Source organism: Lissotriton helveticus, chromosome 8 (assembly GCF_964261635.1).
Source record: "Lissotriton helveticus chromosome 8, aLisHel1.1, whole genome shotgun sequence".
NCBI classification, from domain to species: Eukaryota; Metazoa; Chordata; class Amphibia; order Caudata; family Salamandridae; genus Lissotriton; species Lissotriton helveticus.
In genome coordinates, this window is record NC_136069.1 from 906,727,474 (window position 1) to 906,751,772 (window position 24,299).

At 44.6% G+C, this 24,299-nt stretch overlaps 2 protein-coding genes across 8 annotated transcripts in view; one reads left to right on the top strand and one right to left on the bottom strand.

Annotated features, from left to right (window-relative positions):
- The window catches only part of ARL13B (ARF like GTPase 13B), a 669,439-nt gene that overhangs the window by 227,296 nt on the left and 417,844 nt on the right, over positions 1-24,299 (bottom strand). The gene's annotated exons all lie outside the window — the stretch shown is intronic.
- STX19 (syntaxin 19) overlaps positions 19,925-24,299 on the top strand; it is a 62,357-nt gene continuing 57,982 nt past the window's right edge. For 2 of the 4 annotated variants that reach the window (XM_078657712.1, XM_078657715.1), the window contains exon 1: positions 20,080-20,277. The gene's annotated coding sequence lies outside the window, so the exon portion shown is untranslated. Of the gene's footprint in view, positions 20,047-20,079; positions 20,278-21,187; positions 21,258-24,299 lie in introns of those variants that run through there. The other 2 variants (XM_078657713.1, XM_078657714.1) reach the window with 2 other exon arrangements.

Sequence of the window (24,299 nt, forward strand, 5' to 3'; positions counted from 1 at the left end):
TTAGTTGGTGCCTTTTTGCTTCCCGTCTCCCTTCGTGGTGAAAGGCGGTATGCTAAACTGGGATCCCAGGTTTGCACCATACCATGGTGCTCAGTAGTGCTGGCTCCTCCTCCTACGGCTCCAGTTGCACTGGTTGTTACGGCTGAGCATTGTGCAGTGGCAACAGGCGTGCGAGGGGTCTCAGCATCGAGTTTCCCCATGTGTAAGTGGTTTGCTTTGTTTGGCCAACGCAATTGAGATAATATCTATTTATTGTTAATTAAAAAATACATGAATGCTGTCTGTGTTTAAAAAAAAATAATGCCGTCAGCAGAGCGCGTTTGTGTATACGGAACGAAAGTGAAAGTGATCGCGAGACAGGCAAGTAAGTAAAAGCGACTGTGCGGCCACGCTAATTAGAAACAGACGGCCCCTGAGTGCCACTGCTCACTCCCGCAAGATGGATGCCGCCGCACGCACGAGTATTAGAAAAGTGCAGACCGATTCCAAAAGGTCATCTCTTAGAGCAGCGCATGCGACCTGCGATAGGCTCCACCTAAAAATAAGGAAAAGGTTGAAATGTCCTTAGAAATCTAAAAATGAAGTGTGCTAAAATCTAAAAAACACTCATTTTCTGATGAGCAAAGCAACCACAACTAACCCTCAATGTGACAAGAAGGTAGTAGGCAGATGTACAACTGCATCAGTAAAAGCTGGCTCTTTTGTTGTTGCACTGGCCGACCTGCTGATCCCAGATATTCTCTGAAGCAACCGTGTGTCATTATGACAAAGCGGCAGCAATTTTCACAGCTCTAGTACAAAAACAATCAACATGGGGAAGTAAGCACTGAGATGCTATTTATGACTGCACAGAAGGAGTCAGAGCGCAAGAGATGTTGGTCTCTGCCAACGAAGTGTAACCAGGGTTAGAAGTGCCTGCACCCCTGATAATAGAAAGTGTGTGTGTGGGGGGGGAGGGGGTGGTGCTAGGGCATCGCCACCCACCTTCTCAAAGACCCAACAACTGCAAGTAGACGAAGTTGTAAAGGCAGGATCTAAAGTTCCAGGCTTGCCCCTTTTCATCACATGTGACTGCTGGCAGCCAAGGGACTGCAGCCACAGATAGCTTGCTGCACTGGTTGCTGTGCTGTTGCAGTAGGGAAGTTCAGATGCTTCCATGATGACAGGTGCCAGGAGAAGAGATTCAGCTGTGCTAATGCCAAAAATAAAGAGGTATGGAAGATGCTCTGCTCCTGTGCATATGCACACAGACAGGGTGAGTGAGTGGCGGGTTGTAAAAGAGAAGGCCCAGCATTGGAGCTTCACCAATTCAAAGCCCTTCTCACGTCCCTTTCACCCTACCCTATTTTTCCTCTCAACTGTCCAGGTGAGCTATTATTTTCTACATTGGCAGCAGTGCTTTGGTGATTAGTCTACTCTCCCTGATGATTAAACAGATTTTCAAGCAGGCCGTCTCACATTTGGCCGAACCATTCAGAGTTTTTCCAATCAAAGTTCTCATGAGGTGTTTGTATTATTTAGAATGTAATGTTTTATTGTGGAGAAATGTAACTCATCACCTCCTATGGACCATGATCAGTCGAATGAAATATATTTAGTATGCATGGGTGCACTATCCATGAAAGTTCTCCAATTAAAACAAAATAGTGCACCAGACAAAGAATGTATTTGTTAATCATTTAGAAAGTCAAATAAAGGCTAAGATATGTACGTTAAAAGTAGTCCTTCATACAGTCTATTTACCATCTCAGGGATGGATGATGCCCTTTGAGTGAACAGTGCTCCTCAACAGTCGATCAAGGACCATACAATTGACCCGAGGGCTAGACATAATTCAAGTTTACCCTATTTGATTTAAATTAAACTTAAAACAGTTTAATGTTTTTTAACTGAACTTCGGTCAGGTGGTGGGGTTTCCCTTAGAATTTTGACGTTTATTATATTTTGATGGGAATAAATTTATGAAAAGCATACTTATTAGTGGTTCTTATCAACTGAGTCACCGTCATATGTAATGACAATATTATCAACTATAAAGGGGAACAGGCGGCTGTAGAGCATCCGAGTTCATCTCGTTGAACTCAAAGGTGTCTCATACCCAAAAATAGTTTGCCACTGACTAGGCAATTCCAAATTACTATTTAATTTCGAATTACGGGGCATAAAAAAGAATGCTTCTTTTGTTGGTTGATTTAAGATGCACCATTTTTTAAGTATATGAGAACTCCTACAGAAAAAATATTTTTAACATAGCCTGCAATCGGATTATATACAACTGTGTCAGAAGGAGGTCGTAATTCATGATAGTGACCCACTGTAATGCAATAATTTTTGTTACTCTGAATGCTAACTTGATGATCAGAGATAGAAGTTTAGCTCATTAAAGCTCTAAGGCGCTATATATTCAAAAATATAGGGGCTCGAAACTGACATTTGTTTTTTCTCGTTTAGGACAGCCATAAAAAAAAAGTATTAACTTGATGATAATTCCATGGTGATCACACATAGGACTTTAGTTGATTCGAAACAAAATTGGCTTCTACTCTAGGTTTTTTAGAATTAGATGTTCATTTGATTACAACTTTAATATTTGTGGTAATCTGTTGAAATATCAGTGGTTTGTGATTGATATTATGGAACTGGCCTTTTACATAAAAGTATCATTAATATTGTCCGTCAGTGATTTGAATCTAAATCTGGGCTCAAGACATACATCTTATGTCATCTCTTATCCAGTTAATCAAATATTTTTGTCACTGTGGAATGTCGAGATTTTTTTTTTTATGATGGAGGATTTCTACTATTTAGGTGTTTAAGTAACAGTGGATAATAACAACCATGGATACTAAACTATAAAGACAATTCACAACTCTAAAGTTCTCAAACGCCATGTACACCAGTTACATTGAAAATGGCTTCCTGGTATTTAAGCTACTTTTATGATGCGAGACAGTATTTTATCATATAGAACACCAGCGCCTGATTCCATGTTGGGCTGACAGACACGATCTTCACAAACCGGTGGGTTTGGCAAGTATCAAACGACTGCAGCGGGTCCAAAATGCGGCAGCCGCATGCTAGTGGGACTCCCAAGATCTCAATCTGTTGCGCGAGTACTTTTGAAACTGCACTGGTTGCCGATTCCAGCCCGTATTCAGTTTAAGGTGCTATGCACTGTACATAGAATCTTGAAACAGCAGGCCCCTACTGGTCTATCTGGCCTGCTGAAGCCCCATCTTCCTAGGCGCGCTTTGCGCTCCGCAAACCATGGTTTGGTCTGTGTCCCTCGAGTAAGGAAAGCAAGGGCTGGGGGTCGCTCTTTTAGTTTTATGGCAGCTAAACTCTGGAATTCTCTTCCAGTTAGCATTCGAGCGATTCCCAATCTTTTGACATTTTGGAAATCATTGAAAACATGGTTGTTCCCCATTCTGTAACTTCCGCATTTGTTAGTTTCCAGATTGCTCTGACGGTTTCTGGTTGCGCTGGGACGCCTCGTCGCTGGGGCAGCCATGTGCATTATAAATCTTGTATAAATAAATAAATAAATTATTTTACTTGGAAGTTAGCCCGCCTAACTTAAAATGTTGCGAGTATACTAGTCTTAATTGGTAATCTAATATTTCCTCTTCACTTAAAAGCAACACCTTGAAAGAGGTCCAAATGATGTGATGCTTGAATTGAGTAACTAAAATGTAAGGTTTTGATTTCAAACAATGCAACTATCTGAGGAGAGTTTGTTAATTTTAATATGGCAACTCTTACTTACAACAGTATAATTTCTTGTCCACAAAAATAATGGCTTTTGGTACCACTAGCTGGGAGGAAAAGAGAGTCGCTTGTATATAAGTTGCAATTAACTTTGTGTTGACTTAAAAACTAATTATACTGACAAAATAGATAAGCCACTTCTGAAAATGGGAAAGATTAACTATCTTTTTGAAATCAGTTTCCTTGCTAAGTGAGAAGGTTCTCAACATTTGAACTGGGCTAAAGAAAACCAAATGAAACCAGACTTTTGTTAAAAAAAGAAAGCAAAAAAAAAAGCATTCGTTTCTAGGGGTGGGTGAAGAATTCCGCTGTGCCAGCGGCGCAATTTGGAGCCATTTGCCCAATTCGACGTCCATGCGGAGGTCTGCAAAACTCAGCAAAGCAACACAGAGTTTTTTTTCTCTCGCGGGGCTCACCAACTGTAAATTGGCGAGCGCATTCAAGCCAAAAATCGCGCTGGACCTCCTCTTGGCAAGATATCTACATGGAGGATGTCGCCACCGCTCACGTTGAGAAATCTGGGCTCAAGTTGAGGAACCTGCTGCTCGAGTAGAATGTCTACTCGTGCAGTATAAAGCAGCAGCGCACTCAGGCATGACACAAAGTGCCATTCGTGCTGATTTTATAGCGCAGTCAAACTCCTGGTGCTTAAAATCAGTGTGAGCAGTACGACTTAACATACTCCGTCACTGGCGGAACACCGCAGAGAACGGCCATGTTTTTCTTAGACTTTGCGAGTGGCCTACTAGTTACGTTTGATAAGCCCTCCCCATCGATAATACTTTCCCACTATTTAGCAGTAATTATCTAGTCTATCTTATCCTAGATGCTTCATTCTATGGTGCAGAACAACTGTATGGGATTCAAATTCACACCCTAAGATAAATGCAGACTTCTCTTTGTGCATCCTTCATGAGTCCTCCTTTGCGGAAAAAAACATTCATAGGCATTTTATGCTGCCCCAATATCCCGCCTTATGTCCATCTTAAAAGGTTCATGAAGTATAACCATACACAGATGTCAAAATAAGGAGATATCGGTGAGTATGTGCAGCAAGGACTATTCACTGATAGGAGAGAGACTCTCTGCTAGCCTCTGAATCACCCCAATTTGACTGTTGAAATGTCCAGACCAAACGAGCATTAGCAAAGCAAATATGCAAGGACTATTGGCTTTGCCTATGTGTTTTAGCCATGTTGTACACCAGTGTGGCTGCTGTTCAGTATGGCTAAACGTTAGTGGCATAGAGGAGAGTGGCTTGAAGTGTTGTAGAGTTGAACAGCGAAGAACAGAGTAGAGTGGAGTGGCAGAGATTGTTGTGTATTGAAGAGGCATAGTAGGAGTTGCATAGAGTGGCATCCACTGGAGTGACAAAGTGGACTTTGTGTAGAGTGCACTGACAGAGTGTTACAGAGTTTAGTGGCATAGAGTGCAGTGGCATCGAATTTAGTGGAGTACAATGCATTGTTGTAGTGCACAGTGGAGTAGATTGGAGTGGTGCATAGTAGAGGGAAGTGGTACAGAGTGAAGTGGCGGAGATTGGCGTGGCACAGAGTGACAGAGTAGAGTGGCGTAGAGTGACTGGTGTCCAGACTGATTCCAGACACCCCCACCGGGAATGTTGGCCCGTGTAGCAGCTAGTTCGCAATGCCACTATAACCTCCTCTTACCAAGGAGAGAATAGTTCATGGCAACTATCAAACAAGACAACCCTGATCCCTCAATACTGTGGAAACAGTAACTTACTTTCCCCTTTGTCACTCGTGCTCACTTGTTCTCAGAGAGAATCACAGAATAAGCGGTTGGGACGTTTTCAATAAGTACTTATCGAACAGTCGTTATTCTAGTGTAAAATAAGTGCACTGAAATCCCCAGTAGACAGTATATATAAATGAGTTGCAGCACTAAGAAAGTAAACAGATGGTAGGTCTCTACCATTTTGCTTCAATCATAAATATAGTCGAGTATATAAAAGACATGGCAATAAAATGTGTACTCCTACGATGCACTCTTACTAGATATACCTAACTGTACCTAGCATGTGAGTAGGTGTAACGCCAAGAATACGTCTAGGATAAAGCTAACCCCATTACCTGATGTTAGCCTGTGGGACCCCGTTCTGGTCTCGAGCTGAACACCCCGCAAGGAATGTCAGACCACTGCAAGCTGGAGTGTCTGCATGCAGGAACCTCAGTGTCTCACATCAGTGTGTTGGCACTGAAGTCGTGATTTGCTCTGACTATCTCAGCAAGAGGTGATGTTTATAGACCCTAAGGTATCCCCAGGGGGTTCTACCTTGCAGTGCCAATGTCGGATTTAGGATGCATAGTTATGCAGTAGATGATGGTCCTGCTGTGATTCCAAGAAACTAAGAATCCTCATGGATAATTTATGAGGCCAGAGTTCAGGGAAAAACCCTACGTACTGTGTATTGTATTGTAACTAGGTAAAAAGTCAGTCCCTCAAATCAGTTATGTATGTAATATAGGAGAGAATGTAAGTGAAGGGTTATGATGCTACCCAGACCTATATGGGGGTCCCTGTATGGAATATAACAGTGGCGTCCACTGGAGTGACAAAGTGGACTTTGTATAGAGTGCACTGGCGCTGAGTGTTACAGAGTTTAGTGGCATAGAGTGCAGTGGCGTCGAATTTAGTGGAGTACAATGCATTGTCGTAGAGCGCAGTGGAGTAGATTGGAGTGGTGCATAGTAGAGGGAAGTGGTGTCGAGTGAAGTGGCGGAGAGTGGTGTGGCGCAGAGTGGCAGAATAGAGTGGCGTAGAGTGATGCAGAGGGCAGTGGCATAGAGTGATGCAGAGTACAGTTGAGTGGCGTAGAGTGGTGCAGACCAGCATAGAGTGGTACAGAGCAGAGTATACTGCTGAAGAAGGAAGCAGTGTAGAGTAGAGTGGCAGAGTGCAGTGTTGCAGAGTAGAGTGTCAGAGTGCACGGATGTAGAGTAGAATGGCTTAGAGTACAGTGATGCAGAGTAGAGTACTGTGGTGTAGAGTGCAGTGACAGAGTGTAGTTGTGTATCAAATCAAATCAAAATCATCTTTATTCGGGTTTCAATTTTAGAAAACCATAAAAGTACAATTCATTTTATACACCTTAAAACATACCATTAAATGCATAAATTTTTTTAATTAATTAGATAACATTTCATGACACATTCACCAAGTCATTATATACAACAATGGAGGTCACTTTGGACTGTAAACATGTATCTTAATATTCATGATTCTTGAGACAAAAGAAGCGCAATACAGTTCATTCCGTTAACCTAGATTTGCCCTGTGTTTAACACAAAATTTCAAGAATCTAACAATATTTTCTGCCATATATGTTGTCTCCAATAATTGTAAGGCGATGTAAGCTGGGCGACATCTTCTTTGGGCCAAGTGTTTTAATAATGGGAGCAAGCAGCGTGTCCTAGGCTCCTTATAAAACTTACAAAAGAGAACGACATGTATGGTAGACTGATTTGAAATATCGTCACATGGGCAAGTAATTAAGTGTGTAACCCACGTGTTCACCTCTGGAAATGACACCAGATGGTGAAATATATTCCACCTGAAGCGGGTCAGTAGAAATCTATTGTAGGCCTAGTGTTCGAACGTTAAATAGGGCTGGATAGCTAGGGTAGGCTGTATCATTAATGCATGCTGAACAGCGGGTTTGCTGATCTCGTTGGCCAACCTGAGTTGTTCTAAGTGGCTCAAGCACGTTGTTTTGAATTCTTTCCCAGATAGTTCTATTATTGTCAGAGGGAAAGAGTAATATTTACCCAATCCTAAATCATGGAAGAATTTTTTAATGTACGTGAGCCATTTTCTAATAGGAGGCAGTCTTCTAGCAACCCTCGAGTAAGGGCAGTTTTTTCGGAATGCGGTACCACAAAAGCATCGCTTGAAGCCTAATTATGTCGGTTAGATATGTAAGGCCGAGCTCTAGGTGACAGTTGTATGTTGAGGAACTTGGGGGGACGGCGAGTATGAATCTTAGTTCTCAGCTTTCTGTAGGGCTTCGATATTCCGATTACCCCAAAGGGCCGCTCCGTAGGTTGTAACGCTGATACATTTAGCTTTGTAAATTTTAATCAGTTCCGTTGGTGGTCTACCGCCCAACCTTTGTGTGAAGCTAACCAAAGCTGTTATGGCCCTCGTGAAGTGCAGCTTTCTAATCTCGATGGCCTGCTTCCAAAAGCACTTGTCGTCTATCAAAACGCCAAGGTAAGGGTAGGTTTTTGTTGTTTCAAGTTTTACGTTTTCGACAAAGATATCCCAAACTTTCTTGCGGCCCCTGACTATAGACATGATGAAAGTTTTTTGATATTAATATTAAGGTCTAGGTCCGCTATAAAGCTGTGGTATCTTGTCACGGCACGTTGGAGTTCAACGGGTGTACGTGCGAGGATCACGGCGTCATCGGCATACAGGAGGGCCGGAATTGATCGGCCATTTATCAACGGTAGGTCCTGGCACCCCTGTAACATAGCATGTTCCAGCCTGTTGGTATAAAGGGTAAAGAGAAAGGGGGCCAGGACGCATCTTTGTTGGACTCCTCTCTGCACACCGAATGACGCCGTGAGTTCCCCTTTGTTGCTGAACCTAACCCTAGCTGTAGCCCTGGTATATAGTTCCCGTAAGAAATTTATTAAAGGGAGCTCAACCTCCATTTCCTCCAATATGCCCCAGAGCTTGGAATGGCTGACGCAGTCAAAGGCTGCTGAAAGATCAACGTATGCTAGGTACAAATTCCCGCCTTTGGCCGTCACATACCGCTAAAAGAGAGAGATTTAGCACTTGGTCAATAGTACCAAGTCCTTCTCTAAATCCGTACTGTATGTCGGAGAGTTTTCCGTTGTCTGTAACCCACATCTGTAGTCGATTAAGAATGACACGGCCTGCCACCTTACCTAGGGAATCTAACAGTGAAATTGGTCTATAGCATGATGGCAGATTACGGTCTCCCTTTTTAAAAATTGACACCAAGATAGAATCCGACCAAGAGTCAGGGAGACCCGTAGCACAAGATGCCTCCAAGACTCTCGTCAGAATCGGGGACCACAATTCCATGTTATATTTAATGAGGTCCACCGGAACTCCATCCGGGCCTGGGGCCTTTCCGCCTTTACTTGCTGAGAGGGCCGCTTCTACTTCATCAATAGATATACCCAATGTAATCGGGAAGATGGCGATTGAACTATGACCTCTTTGTTGTTAGATAGTGCCTGGGAGTGGGGAATCCCGAAGATTCCCAGGAAATGATTCACCCATGCTACCTCATCATTGGTTTATCCATAGTGTCATTGGTGATATTGTCTGTAAGGAAAGGTGATCTAATAACCTTCCAGAAGATGATGTTGTTTTTAAGGATACAGCTATTGTGTAATTGGGTCCAGAGATCTTTCTTGAGTTCTATTTTCCTGTTCTTTATCGCCTTGTTATATGCCCTTCTGGTAAAGGCGATTTCCTGCTTGTCCCTCGGTGTTTTATGTAAGGCCGTTTTTAAGTTGGAGTGGGCTTTTGAACAGGTCTTATCAAACCATCCTTTATTCTTTGGTGGATTGTCCTTTAACCCCTTCGCTGCTAATGACAGGGGTAACTCGTCATGGAGTTTCCATTGATTTCAATGGAAATTACATGGACCTCCTAGCACACCCCTTAGCATCCAAGTGGTTAATTCCCTATAAAGAGCTCCCTTTACTGCCGCTGTTATTTTTGAGAAGCTCTTTAGGACCTCCGCATCAGTGGCGTTAAGGTCCAAACAATTATTTATTGATTCTAGGGATTTACTTACCACCTCAGTGGTTATTACTAGTGGGTCCATTTTTCCCATTTGAGGGAATACCCATTAGGTCTATCCATGCGTGGTATGCCAAGACTTTTGATGTGCCCCAAATTTCGCCTTTGATTGTTGCTTGGCAACTTTACCAATACGCTGATCAGAAAATGGTCACTAGTTGAGTTGTCATGAATAGTAAAATTAGCAATACGGGATGCAGCAGTAACTGAAGTGAAAATAAAATCTATGGTACTCTCAGGTCCCCTCCCGTTGTAAGTGCTAGTTAAGGGAACTGAGGGGGACACTAAGTCGTTTGCCAGGCCCAGGTCCAAAATACTTATTGCCTCATTCAATCGCTCTCCAACCTTTGTATGACCAAAGTGAGTTATTGAAAGTCCGTGTTCATCTAATAGACCACAGTTTTGTTTACTGCTTTAGGGACAAAGAGTAAGGTTAAAATCTCCCCCCCAGATAATGATGTTATTTTTGTTTAGCTTATTTTCCAGTTCCTGAAGATGGTACGTTATTTTCTGTACCACCATTGCTAGATCGGTCTGGTTTAAGTTGTTATATAAGTTTACCAGGACGTATGTGTCCCGACCATTAAGGTCCAGCAATTGTATTTGGAAATTTGGTTCGGTTTTATAAGATACGTTGTTCTTAAAAACCAAGAGATTTGAGATGAAAATTGACAATCCACCTTTACCTCTCCCCGAGACATAGAGGAGGGCGCTACAGAAAAAAGGTTATATAGCCCACCATATGTAGTTGTTCCGTCGCCCAGGTCTCCTGAAGGCAAATGACATTAATGAGGACTACAAATTGTAGCTAAATGTCATTCGTCAATTTAGGACGAAGGCCAGCTACATTCCAAAAGGTGATTCTTAGTTCTAAATCAATGGTAGAGAGGGGCTGCTCAATATTTTGATATAAGGCTCCTCGGTCTGGTTGTAATTATCTTCATTACTCACTATGCTGGGAGTGAATAGTGCCGGACTTGGAGGCCGAACAGCAAAAAAGTAAGGTGTATTGTCCTTGTTAGTCCTATTGTTGTCTACTACCATCGGAGTAATCAAATTAATGGAAGTGGAATAATTATATTTATTTACTGAGCTCTGCACAGTTTCAGGTTCCTGTATGACCGGTTTCATGGCATTATCTTTCCCCAGTCAATCGATACCATCCAGCCCAGATAATACATTAAATTGATTATGTGTCGGGATGCCATAATAGTTGTTCGACATTGGGGCGTTGAATCTTTTTGCGGGACAATTAGTTTGGTTAACACGTGGAGGGTAGAAAAAGCCAAGTGGAAGAATATTAAACAAAGCTGGCTCCAGGATGTTATGTCCAACTACCCAAAGGATGTTCTTCAGTCAGTCAGTCAGTCAGTCAAAATACTTTATTGCGATAACTTAATATCATACAAAGACAATGGCAAAATACATATTACATTAAGACAAATACAAGAATTACGTACATTAAAGACAGTTAAAATACAACAAGATAAAAGTCATCATAGACCATAATACAGTTCATATCAAGTACGAAGTATAAAGTGCAAAGTGCTAATGTGCAAAAAGCTTAAAAAAGAGAAAAGGTTAAGAAAAAAATCCCCAGCAAGATGATCGTTACCGACACCAATGTCCCTGTTACAATTATTTTTATAATTACAGTCCCAATATAATTACAAATAGCCTAATTAAAGTGCACAATCCGTGCTACAAAGGGAGGTAGACACATTTTTTAATCTAATATTCCTGCTCCTAATAGCTCTCACCAGAAAACTAGCCACATGAAACATAATCCTGGGAGTCTGTAACAGTTGTAAAAAAATAAGAGCAGGTTTAACTAGGATAAATCCAGCTTCCTTAAGTATAGGCACAAGGAACATTCTCCGAGCATCAATGTAGTGACTGCAAAACATTACAAAATGCATAGTATTTTGTTCAGAGAAATGATCGCAAGAACATGGTGGCGCCTTTTCTGGGGTACTCCATACAGGATAAAAACCAAGATTAAAATGTATCAAATTAAAACGAAAACGGGTTAAAATAAGCCTGTGGTATGGATGGGTCACGATATTCAGGTAACTTTCTGGGCCATTAGGTATGGACAGTATTAAACTGGCCCTGACACAGGGTTTTTTCAGTTCAAATTCTTCCCTCTCCAGGGATAGGAGCTCCTTCATTGCATGTTTTGTAAACACAATATCTTTGGATGTTATAGAATCAGTTACAGTATAAAGCTCAGGCCTTCCCAACCTCAAAAAAGTTTCCTTGATATAAGTCAACCACCTAATATTATTAGCTTTGTCCAAAGACAAGCAGTCTCTCAATATAATATGGTTTAGAGGAATTTCTTTATTGAGCCACAACCTCAACCAAGCAACTAAAGGTGCTGTTTTTATCAGGTCTGTGATGTAGCTTTCCCCCAGTTCCATATGGACGGTGTAAGACGGGGTTGACTGTGGGACGCCAAGAACAGATCTAAAAAATGTGTTTTCTATTGTCTGTAAAGGTTCCACTCCCCTATATGCCCATAATGAACCACCATATGATGCCACTGAGATACATTTGGCCTTATAGATTTTAATAACAGCTGCAATTGGCCTACCCCCAAGTTTTTTAGAGAACCCCTGAAGGGCTGCAGATGTCCTAGCCAACATGGTTACTCTATTATTAACTTGGGGACCCCAGTTACCCTTCTCATCAAAGGTAATCCCTAAATAGGGAAAGGAGGTTACGCGAACAAGCTTTTCCTGTCCGTAAAGAAAGATTTTGTGAAAAGGTCTCCTGGCTGCCCTGCCCATAAGCATAACCTGAGATTTTTTAGCATTTATTTTCAGGTCAAGTGAACCCATGAAAGAGTCAAAGGCATCCAGGAGTCGTTGAAGCCCCACCCCGGTGCGTGCCAGAAGAACCGCGTCATCCGTGTAAAGGAGAACAGGAACCCCCTGTTCCCCCGCACGCGGAATGTCGCGGGTCACGCCCCTGAGAGCAGGCTCCAAGGCGTTCACGTATAATGTGAACAACAGGGGTGCCAATATGCACCCCTGTCTGACTCCTTTTTCAGAAGCAAAAGCATCGGTACACCTTCCACTCGAGGAAACTCTAATTTTTGCAGTGAGGCCAGAATGGAGGTCAGCCAATAAATTAACTATAGTCCTATCCAGGCCCATTTCAAGTAATTTGGGGGACCTAAATGTAAGTACTATGCAGTCCCCCGAAAATGTTTTTGTAGTGTTACCGACGCATTGGACCCTTCGTGCCATCTTAAATTGAGCAAAGAGTTGGGCTTCGAGACATGTTTTCCTGCCCAGCAAATACAGGGCTTTATTCCTTAATGATTCCCATGTTTCCTCTCTCTTCTAATCCCTTTGGTGGCACATTTGCTAAGACTATTACATAGGGAGTAGCACATGGCGGAAGGTCAAGCACTGAGTCTGGTGCCGAAGGGGCCCAATATTGAGTTGGAGGGGGTTGGGCAGCCTGTTGTCTGGGGAAAAATACAGGTGGACAGGTGTTTTGGCCTAAGGGTTTTGGGTATGACGTTGATTCCAAATGCCTTTCGTCAGTAAATGGAGTGGTTACAGGGTTCTCATGAAACTTTCCCGTCAAGGGATGTTTCCCGCCAACTATTTTTGTGGACAGGTCTTTAAGGAGGGGTTCTCTGGACTTTAAGTTAGAATTGGGCTTGTCGTTGCGAGTAGCTTGGTCATTGCTGGTCTGTGAGATTTTCCCTTCATTTCCCACCCGCAACCCTTGAACAGCGGGATTTTCCTTATCTGGGGACACATGATCCTCAATAAGTGTCAGTCTCGCCCTTACTTGGTCCAGGCTCACCCTTAGATAAAGGTCCAGTCGTTCCACCAGAATAAATAATCTCTTCAGATCAATGGTTAATTCCTCTAGCCTCTTTATGGAGTGCCCCTTCCCTCCGTTGGGGCCCTTCCTTGTTGTTGCCTTTTTTTCCCATGATGGGCAGATTTCGGGCGGTCGTTGCTGGTGTTACGAAGTGATTCTTGTCCTTTGTTGTTATTCATGACCCTAAAGTAGGAGTGTTCTCTGGGCAGAAAGGGATTTTGTGTTTTTTCTGTGGTGGCTGTGAAAAGGAGTCCAGCTCACCTATAAGGTTGTCAGAAATATTTTGAATACAGCCATTAACCTGAGTTTCCGACCTTTTGCTTTGGTCTTGTGGCTCGTGGTCCAAGGGCGGCAGTACGGCCAATTGCCCAGTTTCTATAGAGGAACGTAGGGAGCTAGCCTCTATGGATTCTTCTACCGATGTAATCTGCTTATTTATGGCCCCCTTAGCCCCCGTAAGATAGTTCAATAGGGATTCTTGAGAGGCTGGTAGGTTTTGTAGGGGAATCTTTGGGCTTGTCATTTTCCGCTTCCCCATGATCTTTCAAGTTTTATTAGCTTTTATATTAAATGAAGCAATGGCACAGTTATAATAGTCTGGTCCTAACAAGTCCACAATCACTACTTGATTCGTCAACAGGTCAGGAAGCCATAGCAACAGGGTATAGTCTTACTGTATATTGATGTCGAGTTCGATCTCCGCGGTGAAACCAAGGGGATAGGCCCAGCCCAGCCTCTGCCAGCTGCTGACGGGCCCGCCCTTGGCCCGGGCGCGTCCCGCGCCGCGGGATGGCTCCGATGGTTTTGAGCACCTCCGGGCGCTCTCAATGACGCGCTGCACCTGCGCCGTCGGGATTCTGGGAAAAGTAGTCCCCCACCTAAGATTTGCGGCGTAGGAAGGTGGCTCGTGCGGCAGCGCCACGAGAACAGGAGCAAAAACAGTCTCCCCCCAAGCAATGGACTTCCTTGCAGATTAGGCTTAAAAACCGGGTCCAGTGATGAATGCAGGCACCTCAGGCAATGCATCCTGCGCCTCGAGAGGGCTCCGATGGTTTTGAGCACCTCCGGGCGCTCTCAATGACGCGCTGCACCTGCGTCGTCGGGATTCTGGGAAACGTAGTCCCCCACCTTAGGATTTGCGGCGTAGGAAGATGACTCGTGCGGCAGCGCCGCAAGAACAGGAGCAAAAACAGTCTCTCCCCAAGCAAGGGGCTTCCTCGCAGATTAGGCTTAAAAACCGGGTCCAGTGATGAATGCAGGCACCTCAGGCAATGTGTGTAGTTGTGTATATTGCATGGACGTAGAGTGCAGTGGTTAAGAGTAGGGTGGCGTTGAGTGCAGTGGTATAGAGTGGAGTAGCGTGCAGTGTCGTAGAGTAGATTGTTTCAGAGTAGAGTGAAGTGGCGTAGAGTGTAGTTGGGCAGAGTAGCATAGAGTATAATGGTGTAGAATAAAGTGGCATAGAATGCAGTGGTGCAGAATAGATTCGAGTGGTGGACAGGCGTAGAGCACAGGGGGACAGAGTGTTACAGAGTAAAGTGCATTGGATAGAGTGTACTGGAGTACAGTCTATTGGCATATAGTGAAGTGGCATAGAGAGCAGTGTTGCCAGTAGCATAGAGTAATGTGCTGTAGAGTGACATTGTGCAGAGTACATCGATCGATGTGGCCGAGACTGAATTACTGTCAAGTGCAATGGCAAAGAGTGCAGAGTAGAGTCGTACAGAGTAGAGAGGAGTGGAGTGGGGCAGAATGCAGTGGTGTAAAGTGAAGTGGTGCACAGCAGAGTGAAGTGGTGTGGAACAGTGTAGAGTGGTGTGGAACAGTGTAGAGTGGAGTGGTGTGGAGTATTCATGGTGTGGTAGCACACTGCCAATACAGACAGCACATTTTCAATTGAAATGACCATTACATTTACAAAGACACAGTTTCAATCAATCGGGGGATTTTAAGCGCGCTACTAACCCGTGAGGGTCTCAAGCCGCTGGCGGCTTGGTGAGCAGCTCCGGTCAGTCAAAGAGTCGGGTCTTGAGGGTCGTCCTGAAGATGTGCAGGGTGGGTGCGGGTCTGATGTCGATCAAGAGCTTTTTCCAGGTCTTGGCTGCGATAAAGGAGAGAGTTCTTCAACCCGTTCTTGCTCCGTTGATGCGCGAGGGTTCAGCGAGTTCAGCGGATCGGAAGTTTCCTTTTGGGTACGTCGAAAGAGATTCTATCCTTGAGATATTGGGGTTTTATCTTGTGGAGGCATTTGTAGGCGTAGGTGGGTATCTTGAAAGTTACTCTCTCCTCAACGGGGAGCCAGTGGAGGTTACGCAGGTGTCTACTAATGTGTTCTTGTTGGGGGATGCCGAGGACGAGTCTGGCTGCGGTGTTCTGAATGGTCTAGAGTTTGCGGAGCAGAGACTTGGTGATCCCGGCGTAGAGGGTGTTTCCCTAGTCTAGTCTGCTGTTTATGAGTGCGTGGGTGAAGGTCTTTCTTGATTCTGGGGGGGATCCATTTGAAGGTCTTTCGAGGGAAGCAGGTGAAGGCGATGGCGTTGACCTGTCGGGTCATGGAGAGGGAGGAGCGGAGTATGATGCCAAGGTTTCGGGCGTGGTCAGTGGGGGCGGGGGGTGCTAAGGGCGGTGGGCCTACAGGTGTTGTCCCATGCAGAGAGGGGAGGGTCCAAGGACGCGGACCTTGGTCTTCTCTTAGTTGAGCTTCAGGCAGCTGCTGCTCATCAAGGATGCGACGTCCTTCATTCCTTCCTGGAAGTTGAGTTTGGTGGAGATGGGGTCCTTGGTGAGCGAGAGGATGACCTAGGCGTCGTCGGCATAGGATACAATGCGGAGTCCTTGATGTCTGACAATGGCGGCGAGGGGGGCCATGTAGATGTTGAAGAGGATGGGGCTGAGCGACGATCCCTGGGGTACTCCACAGTTGATTTCCGTGGGTTCGTAGAGGAAGGGTGGCAGTCTGATTCTTCCGGTGAGGATGGAGCAAAGCCAGTCGAGGGCGGTACCCTGTATGCTGGCGTTGTGGAGTCCGGCAGTGAGTGTGTGGTGGGATACGGTATTGAAGGCTACAGAGAGGTCGATTAGGATCAGGGCAGCGGTGTGTCCTTGGTCGAGAAGGGTGCGGATGTCATCTGTGGCAGGAAGAAGGGAGGTCTCGGTGCTGTGGTTGCGGCAGAATCCGGATTGGGAGAGGTCGAGGGTGGAGTTTTCTTCAATGAATTTCGATAGTTGGATGTTAACGGTCTTCTCTGTGACTTTGGTGGCAAAGGGGAGATGGGTTGGTAGTTCTTGAGGTCTGTGGGATCTGCTGAGTGTTTCTTGAGTAGGGGTCTCACTTCTGCACGTTTCCAGTCTCCTGGAAAAATGTTGGTTTTGAAGGTGGCGTTGATGGTGCGTCGTAGTTGCGGAGTGATGGCGGCATGTGGAAGTTGTGCAGCGGCAGAGGTACATGGGAGCTCCTGAGTGGATGTTTTTCACTGTCGATGCGGTGTCTTCGGTGGTGACTGGGGTGCAGGAGGAGATGGTGGGCTGGCTAGCGTTGCTGGAGGAGGGAGTGATTTCAAAGTCAGGTATCTGGTCATTGAAGTTGTCGTAGAGGCCCTTGATTTTCAGATGGAAGTAGGAGCCGAGCTTGTTGCAGAGGTCCTGGGAGAGGGTGATGTCCTTGGGTTCGCTGGGGGGTTTGGTAAATTCCTGGATGATGCTGATGAGTTCCTTGGAGTTGCTGGAGTTGGCGGCGATCTTGTTCTGGATGAAGGTCCTTTTGGTGGATCTGATGCGTTGGTGATATTCTGTCTTGGCGTTTTTGTAGGTGGTGCGGTCTTCCGAGGATTTGCTGTTTCTCCAGTTCTTTTCGAGATGTCTGCAGGTGCGTCTGGATTCTTGGAGATCGGCGGTGAACCAGGTGGCCTTTCTGGGGCGCTGTCTGTTGGGGTTACGTAGGGTTGTGAGCTTGTATGCGAAGTTGATGATCCATCTGTGGAGTTTTTTGGGCTGCGAGGTTGACATCGGTTGGGGTGGTGGGGTTATCGTGGTTGAGGGTGGAGTGGAGCTGCTCCTCTGTGACTTTGCTCCAGTTTCTTCGTGGAGGGCGGGGTGCAGGTTTGGGCACCGTGGATTTATTGATGTGGAAGTGTACGCAGTGGTGGTCCATCCATGGGCGTTGCATGGTGTGGCTGAAGTGCATGTTGTTACCTACTGCAAAGATGGAGTCGAGAGTGTGTCCTGCTTTGGGGTTGGGGGTGGTGATGAGTTGTTTCAGTCGGAGGTTGGGGAGGATGTCCAGGAGAGTGGCGGAGTGGGGGTCGCTGAGGTGGTCGAGGCGGAAGTTGAGGTCTCCGTTGAGCATGTAGTCAATGGAGGTGATGGCGTGCGGCGCGATGAGTTCGGCGATGGTGGTGGTGAACGCAGTGCAGGGTCCAGGAGGTCTGTAGGCGAGGGTGCCTCTTAGGGTCGTTCTGTGGCTGGTCTAGATCTGGGAGTGGAGGTGTTTGGTGGTGGGAAGGCTGTCGCTCGAGCTTGAGGTTGTGAGTCAGAGGGAGCTATTGTGGGCAATGGCAAGTCCTCCTGTGCGGTTGGGGCGGTCCTTCCATTGAATCTTGTATCCGTTGGGGATGGCGATGTCAAGGGCAAAGCTGGAGTTGGTCCTAGTTTCTGTGAAGAAGGCAACGTCTGGAGAGAGGGTGTCAAAGAAGTCCCAGATCACTACTGCGTGTTTTACTAGGGAGCGCACTTTAAGGAGGATGCACCTTAGGGCTTCGTGGGTGTTGGTGTCCGGTGTGGGGGCGGTGGCTATGGGGGTGCGGAGGAGGGTGAAGGTCTGGCAGCAATGACGGCAGGAGAACTGGCAGTGGGTGGCGTTTTGCATTGACAGCGGAAAGTTGTTCCTTTCGAGATTGAGTGCAAGGAGGGCAGCTGAGTCGTGGCAGTGGGTGGTTGGAGATCCAGGGTCCCTGGCACTGGTCGCGCCAGGGACAGGTGCAGACGGGCTTAGCTTTGGCACACCAGCGGCGGACCACGATTAAATAGAGAAGGGGGCGGGAAGCGCAGCTACAAGCGGGAACTGGTAGGGGGGGGCAGCAGCGGGGGGGGGGGAGGGCACAATAACAGCACACGTATGAAGAACAGTACAAACAGTCAAAAACAGGCAAAATATAACTAAATACAGACAAGACAATTTACAGGAACAATTGTCAAAAGACAGACAAAAGACAGAAAAAGGGGCACAAACACAGGACAGACAACAGCGGACCAGCAGAAGAGCAAGGCTCTCCCACTGGACCACCAGGGACAAGGCGCAGGCAGGAGCCTGCGGATGGAGGAGGGCCTCCAAGACCTACCATCAACAGGTGAACGGGGTCAGCAGCAGTGGAGCAACAGTGGAGCTGCTGGGGGAGAGAGCAGGTCTCTGACCAGGAGGTCTTTTACTAATAAAACTATACAGTGCACAGAAGAAAATGCGTGGACATTAAATCACCTAGTCACCTAGTGTAATGATTTGTTTTGATAAAGAATTTGTTTTCTGCACACTTCAGAAGTAAAAAAAATACTTCATATGTGTTCCAAATTCTGATATACACAATTCATATAAATGTGTGCTAGAAAAAGACTATTTCCTATCCCCTTATCCAGCAAGATTGTTACAATAATCCCCTCACTTTGAAGTCATAGGAAAGAAAATTAACCAAGAGCCGTTGGAAAACAGCGCCTGACATCTGATTTCGGTCTTTGAATGCACAGCAAATGTGACGAGATAGAACAAGATTTACAAGCCTGTTTACAAAAAGGAAGCATTCTGAAGGATACTGTAATTAAGGTTTGGGCAAGGGAAGGTTACAAACTCAATCTGGACAGCCTAAAACAAATAAAGCCTGCAACCTCATGTAATGCAACTGGTGATATGTAAAGCGCTCTGATACCGAATTCGGATCAAGTTCGCGCAATATAAAACTCTGTAAAAAAAAATAGGAAAGCAAGAAAATGTGAGTTGCAAAGCCACGGGCAGAATGAATTTCTATATCAACTTTCTGAATGTCTCCAAGATGTTTTTTTAGCAAACCAGACAGCTGTATTGTCTGGTAGCCTGCGACATAAAAACAACACGCAACTAGGAGAATATGTGAGGTGGGAATAATCTTTAAATGTCTACTGACTCGCACTAAATAGAAGAAACAGGACAACAAACCCTAAAAAGTGCGGTGCAAAAAAAAAAAAACAGACAGATTACAAAACTCGAATTTTGTTCTTACGACCCGACCGTCACATGTAGTCACTCATTTTTTTTTTTTTAAGAGCTTCCAATCTTTTCCCTGGTTGCCACCAATACATAACAAAAGGTATGCTGTCAACAGAAACCAAGCTGACCAGTTATTCTGGTTATTCGAGCTCGCATCAAACACGGAATTACTGTTACCACAGTATCAACATCTAAAGCAATCAAAATAAACACTTCATTCAAATAAGTGCTCAGCGCGTGAATGCCACACTTTGGTATGGGCTGCTCTTTGTACAATAGTGTACTTTAATACACTTTAATATTATTTCAGCTTTGGCGCCTATCCTGCTAACAACCGAAAGGGTTAAATCTCCGCCTCTGAGCGGAAGGAAGGGCATCGAGTCTCCACAAAGGTAAGTCAACAACCTGCTCGCCCAGCAGCTCTTGAAAGCAAAGCAGCTCTCCCCTACACTCCTTCGAGGGTCTCCTCCGGGCAGGGCGAATTTAAAAGGGAGAGAGGATAATCACGCAATGAATGTCGATCTTTAAAGCCACTTTAACTAGGACAGTGTTCAAGTGAGCCTCTTTCCGATGGTACAAACAAAAAAGAAGAGTGAAACTACGCCAGTCATCATCAATCATCGGTAAGTATGGCGGTTTTTGACTATGTGGGAATGGTAAGGAGTAAACAAGAAAGGAAAAACATTACAGGAGAAATAGAAGTGAACAGTGGCGTTCAATCGATGTCTCTCTTGTGCACGAGGTTGTACATTTTTACATTCAAGTGACAACCGACGCAGTGCTGGGTTTCCGCCCGGGTTTAGGAGTCGGACTGAACTGCTTAATGTCGCTCTAATCGAAGAAAAATAGTCCCAGGCACGTTTTAAGTGTAACCAACGGCAAGATGTCCAACTTAATAGAAAGGGGGTGGTTATTTCATACATGCTTGAACTCCGACTTCTCTGATACTCCACACAAAGTGATATATGATATGTTAACATCGAATACGGGGCAGTGGGTTACACAGTAGTATCTTGCAAACAACCCGACAATGACTAATTCAATAAAGAAGAGGACACAACCTGTAATTGAAATACTAATACGAGTCGGGCACCTTCCATTGTGTGTGCCAGTCAACACGTTCACTTGTCGGTTGTGTTCTATTTATTGCACTATTGCTATACACACAGGAAGTGAAAAAGTTTCACGCAAACAGAGGAACAAAGAAAATAAAAAAGATAGTATGTACTATGAAAGCAGAGTCGCGCCCTTGTGTTAAAGGACGGCGAAACTGTTTGGTTTTGGGACACAGCTGGATCCTGTTTCTGTCGAGGCTTATCTCTCGGGCATCGCCTCTCAAGAGGCTGGGATGTTGTGTACATTACCGCGACTCCGCCCTCCCGCTAAAAGGCACGGAATCCCTTCAGCCCGGCAGACTCAAGGCAGCCCGGCAGCTGCCGGCTTTTCTGAATAAACACCGCGTGGAGATCACACTGCTGCGGTCCTGGGGAAGTCGGAAACTGCGCCAGGGAGTGAGGCTGCGCCAGGGAGTGAGGGAGCCGCAAACACAGGTACACGCGCTCGGCCCATCGCGCTCTTCCTGTGCATGCGCGCAAAAAGGCAGGTAGGTCTGTTCAATAAGTATGGTTAGGTCGAGGTAAGCGTAGCTAGTTTGCTTGTTTTTGTTAAGTGAGACAACAAAGAGATGGTTGGTGCAATAATTGTTGAAGCCAATTAGTAGCTAAAAAAAAAGCACTGAACGAATGACGCGACTGTGAAGAGGCAACAATGGGACATTTCCATCGACCGAAGTGTAATCCTTAATTATTGGTTGGTGAGCAAACGCCGTTTTGTAATAGTAAAAAAACATAAACTTCAGATTTATGGCCATAATATGACGACACGTGAGCTCCAAGTTTACTTTTATAGTCAAACAGCGCAGAGGCAGTACAAAAAAGGTGTGTCGAGTCCAAACTGGGTCAGGGAGGAATGCGAAGTCGCCCTCTTCGCACCTCCCATTACTTGCATTGGTTCTTTGGTTTGAGCTATTTCTAGGTCGTGAATTCCCCTTTAGTTTTCTATATTAAGACTTTTGTTTATGCCGTGAAGGAAGACCGGTTTCCTCCTACCTAATTGCATTGTTTTTTGCAGTTTCCCAACCTTGTTATAATGGTTTCCTATATTTCACTCTGCTTCTCGGATTAGTTCGCGCTAAGCTGTAATGCTGTATCCTCTTAAAAATGCCCCTTTTGCTATTCATGATGTTTGATATGTACCTTTTCTTTTTTTTATTTGCATGCTTTGCTTAAGTGGGCGTCATAAGGGAGTGGTATAATGACCAGGTCAGAATGTTACACCCATCAACTTCATTGCCTTTGACTTGCCCTATCCTTATAAATTAGTTGTAGTCAAAGTTCGCATTCCAAAACTTAATTTTAAACGCAATAATTGGCACGATTCAACATACCAATCAGGGAGCAATGGTTGAATTTTGGAGACTTGCACAAGGGCGCTCTATACTCTAAGGCACTTTCTACAAAGCTCAATGATTTAAGCACTCGCTGAGAAATGCATGCAGTGTTGTGAAATTCACAAATTAGTATCTTGGCAAGGCCAAGTCAGACTTCCATCTCAATAAGTTAAGTAAACTGAATACCATTAAACTGGGCAATACTAACATCTGTATTTTTAGTGCTTCCAAATGGCAAAGGTGTTGTATAAAGTGATAAATAAAACATTTTATACCTACATTAGTTTAATTAATATGGTGTACAACGGAGCTGCTCAATCCCCAAACTCACTATTTGTGATATATCACAGGTATTAATTGATTTAGATTGCACATAGGTAGCAAACACAAGGAGATGATGGACGGAGTGCTGAAACTTTTCAGACACTCATCCCCAGTAACAGATCTGGGTTGAATCCATCATCGTTCTTTAGCACACTTCGTCACCCCAGTTCAGACTCAGCCATATGCAAATCAGTCTTGACCCTGTTCCTTATGGGAACAGTCCAGCCCGAACTGCCAAGCCAGATCTTCCCTGGACTGTAAACAAGCATCCTAGGACCAGTTATGGGGTAACAACCATCTTCGGCCAGGGTAGTTTTAATGCACTGGCAAAGTGAGCAAGGGACCCACGTCTGGTCATACCCTGCCAACTTAGGGCGAACAAAGCGAACACACTTCTACTTATCCCAAGTAACTATAACTCATGACCTACGTTAACGATAACTCGCACCCTTGCCATGTACAGTGTTGTAATCAATGATGTCATTTCAGTTGTTAAAATGATGTTATCAATGATGCCATAGAACAGGTCCTGAGTGACGCAATATATGAAGTAATAAACAGAGCATGGAGAGGATGTGTGTTATAGTTACTTAGGATAACTACAATTGGTGAATTTTAGTGATTTGGTTTAAAATGGTATGTTTTAACTGACATTTTCACGTAACTGTAACATTCCTCAAACCTTTGTTTTCATCAGACAATATCTAAGTTTAAAAAAAATGAAAATAATTTATTAAAATTCTAACTAGAACGTTACTTTAATCTGTTTTTTCCCCAGTAAATTTTCATTGTTTGTGTTTAACGTTAGTTAAGATGTAGATTGGTGTGTGCAGTGCAGGGTGGGGAGAAGGGCCTGGTCTGTGGCCAGACCCTGCACCCACCCACCCCCTGCCCTGTTGCGCATGGCTTTTGGTCATGCGGGATGTGTGGTGGGGCACAGAGACTGCATTAAGACCCCACCCGCAAGTGTCCTTTCCCTATGCAGCGTGCAGCCTTTAGCTGCGCACAGCACCTGGCCTGCAGCGAGGCCCTGCACCCAATCCCCACAGGCTGACTATGTGATGTTACAATATAAAGGGTTTTACGGTAAGTAAAGCAGGCTTACTGACTTTGTCTAAGAGACAGAACACCACAATATAAAAGTGGGTATTGGCTTTATCAAGGGGCCAGCATAGCAATATATATAATGCAGATTTATTGACTGAGTAAAAAAACAATATTTAGATCAAATATATATTTAATTTATACACCCAGTGCAATGTTTAACAAGTGATTTTCATTAAAACATTAAAAAGTTTAATTAACATAAATCATGCCTAAATCTTTCTTTTAATATTTTTCATCCCACAAAATGTAGCCATTAACCCCCCCCACAAAAAGGGCAACGCACTCAAGCTCAAGAGCATAGAGCTCCAAGCTAGGAGTGCTATAAAAATTTAATGAGTTCTCGTGGGGTCATGGATTTAATGATACAGAAGACTTTTTTCATGTTGCTGGTAGGTACTGCATTCCCAGCTAGCAGTCCTCCAGAACATTAAAAACATGCTTGGTAGTGCCCCTGCCTCTTCTAATCAAAAACAGGGGGGAACTTTTTTACAGGTTACACCAAGTTGCACAGCCATGACCTCAGTATGATTCCAATGAATTTAATTAATTGGATTCATACTGAGGTCATGGCTGTGCAACTTGGTGGAACCTGTAAAAAAGTTCCCCCCTGTTTTTGTTTTGATTGCAGCGCAGGAGGAGAAGCGCAAAACAAGTTTGCACGCTAGCAAAGTTCAATCAGATTAAACAGGATAAATAATGGGAGAAATTAGGTGTGCATCTCACCACCATGAACTTCCTGCCTCTTCTAATGGCACCACTATGATA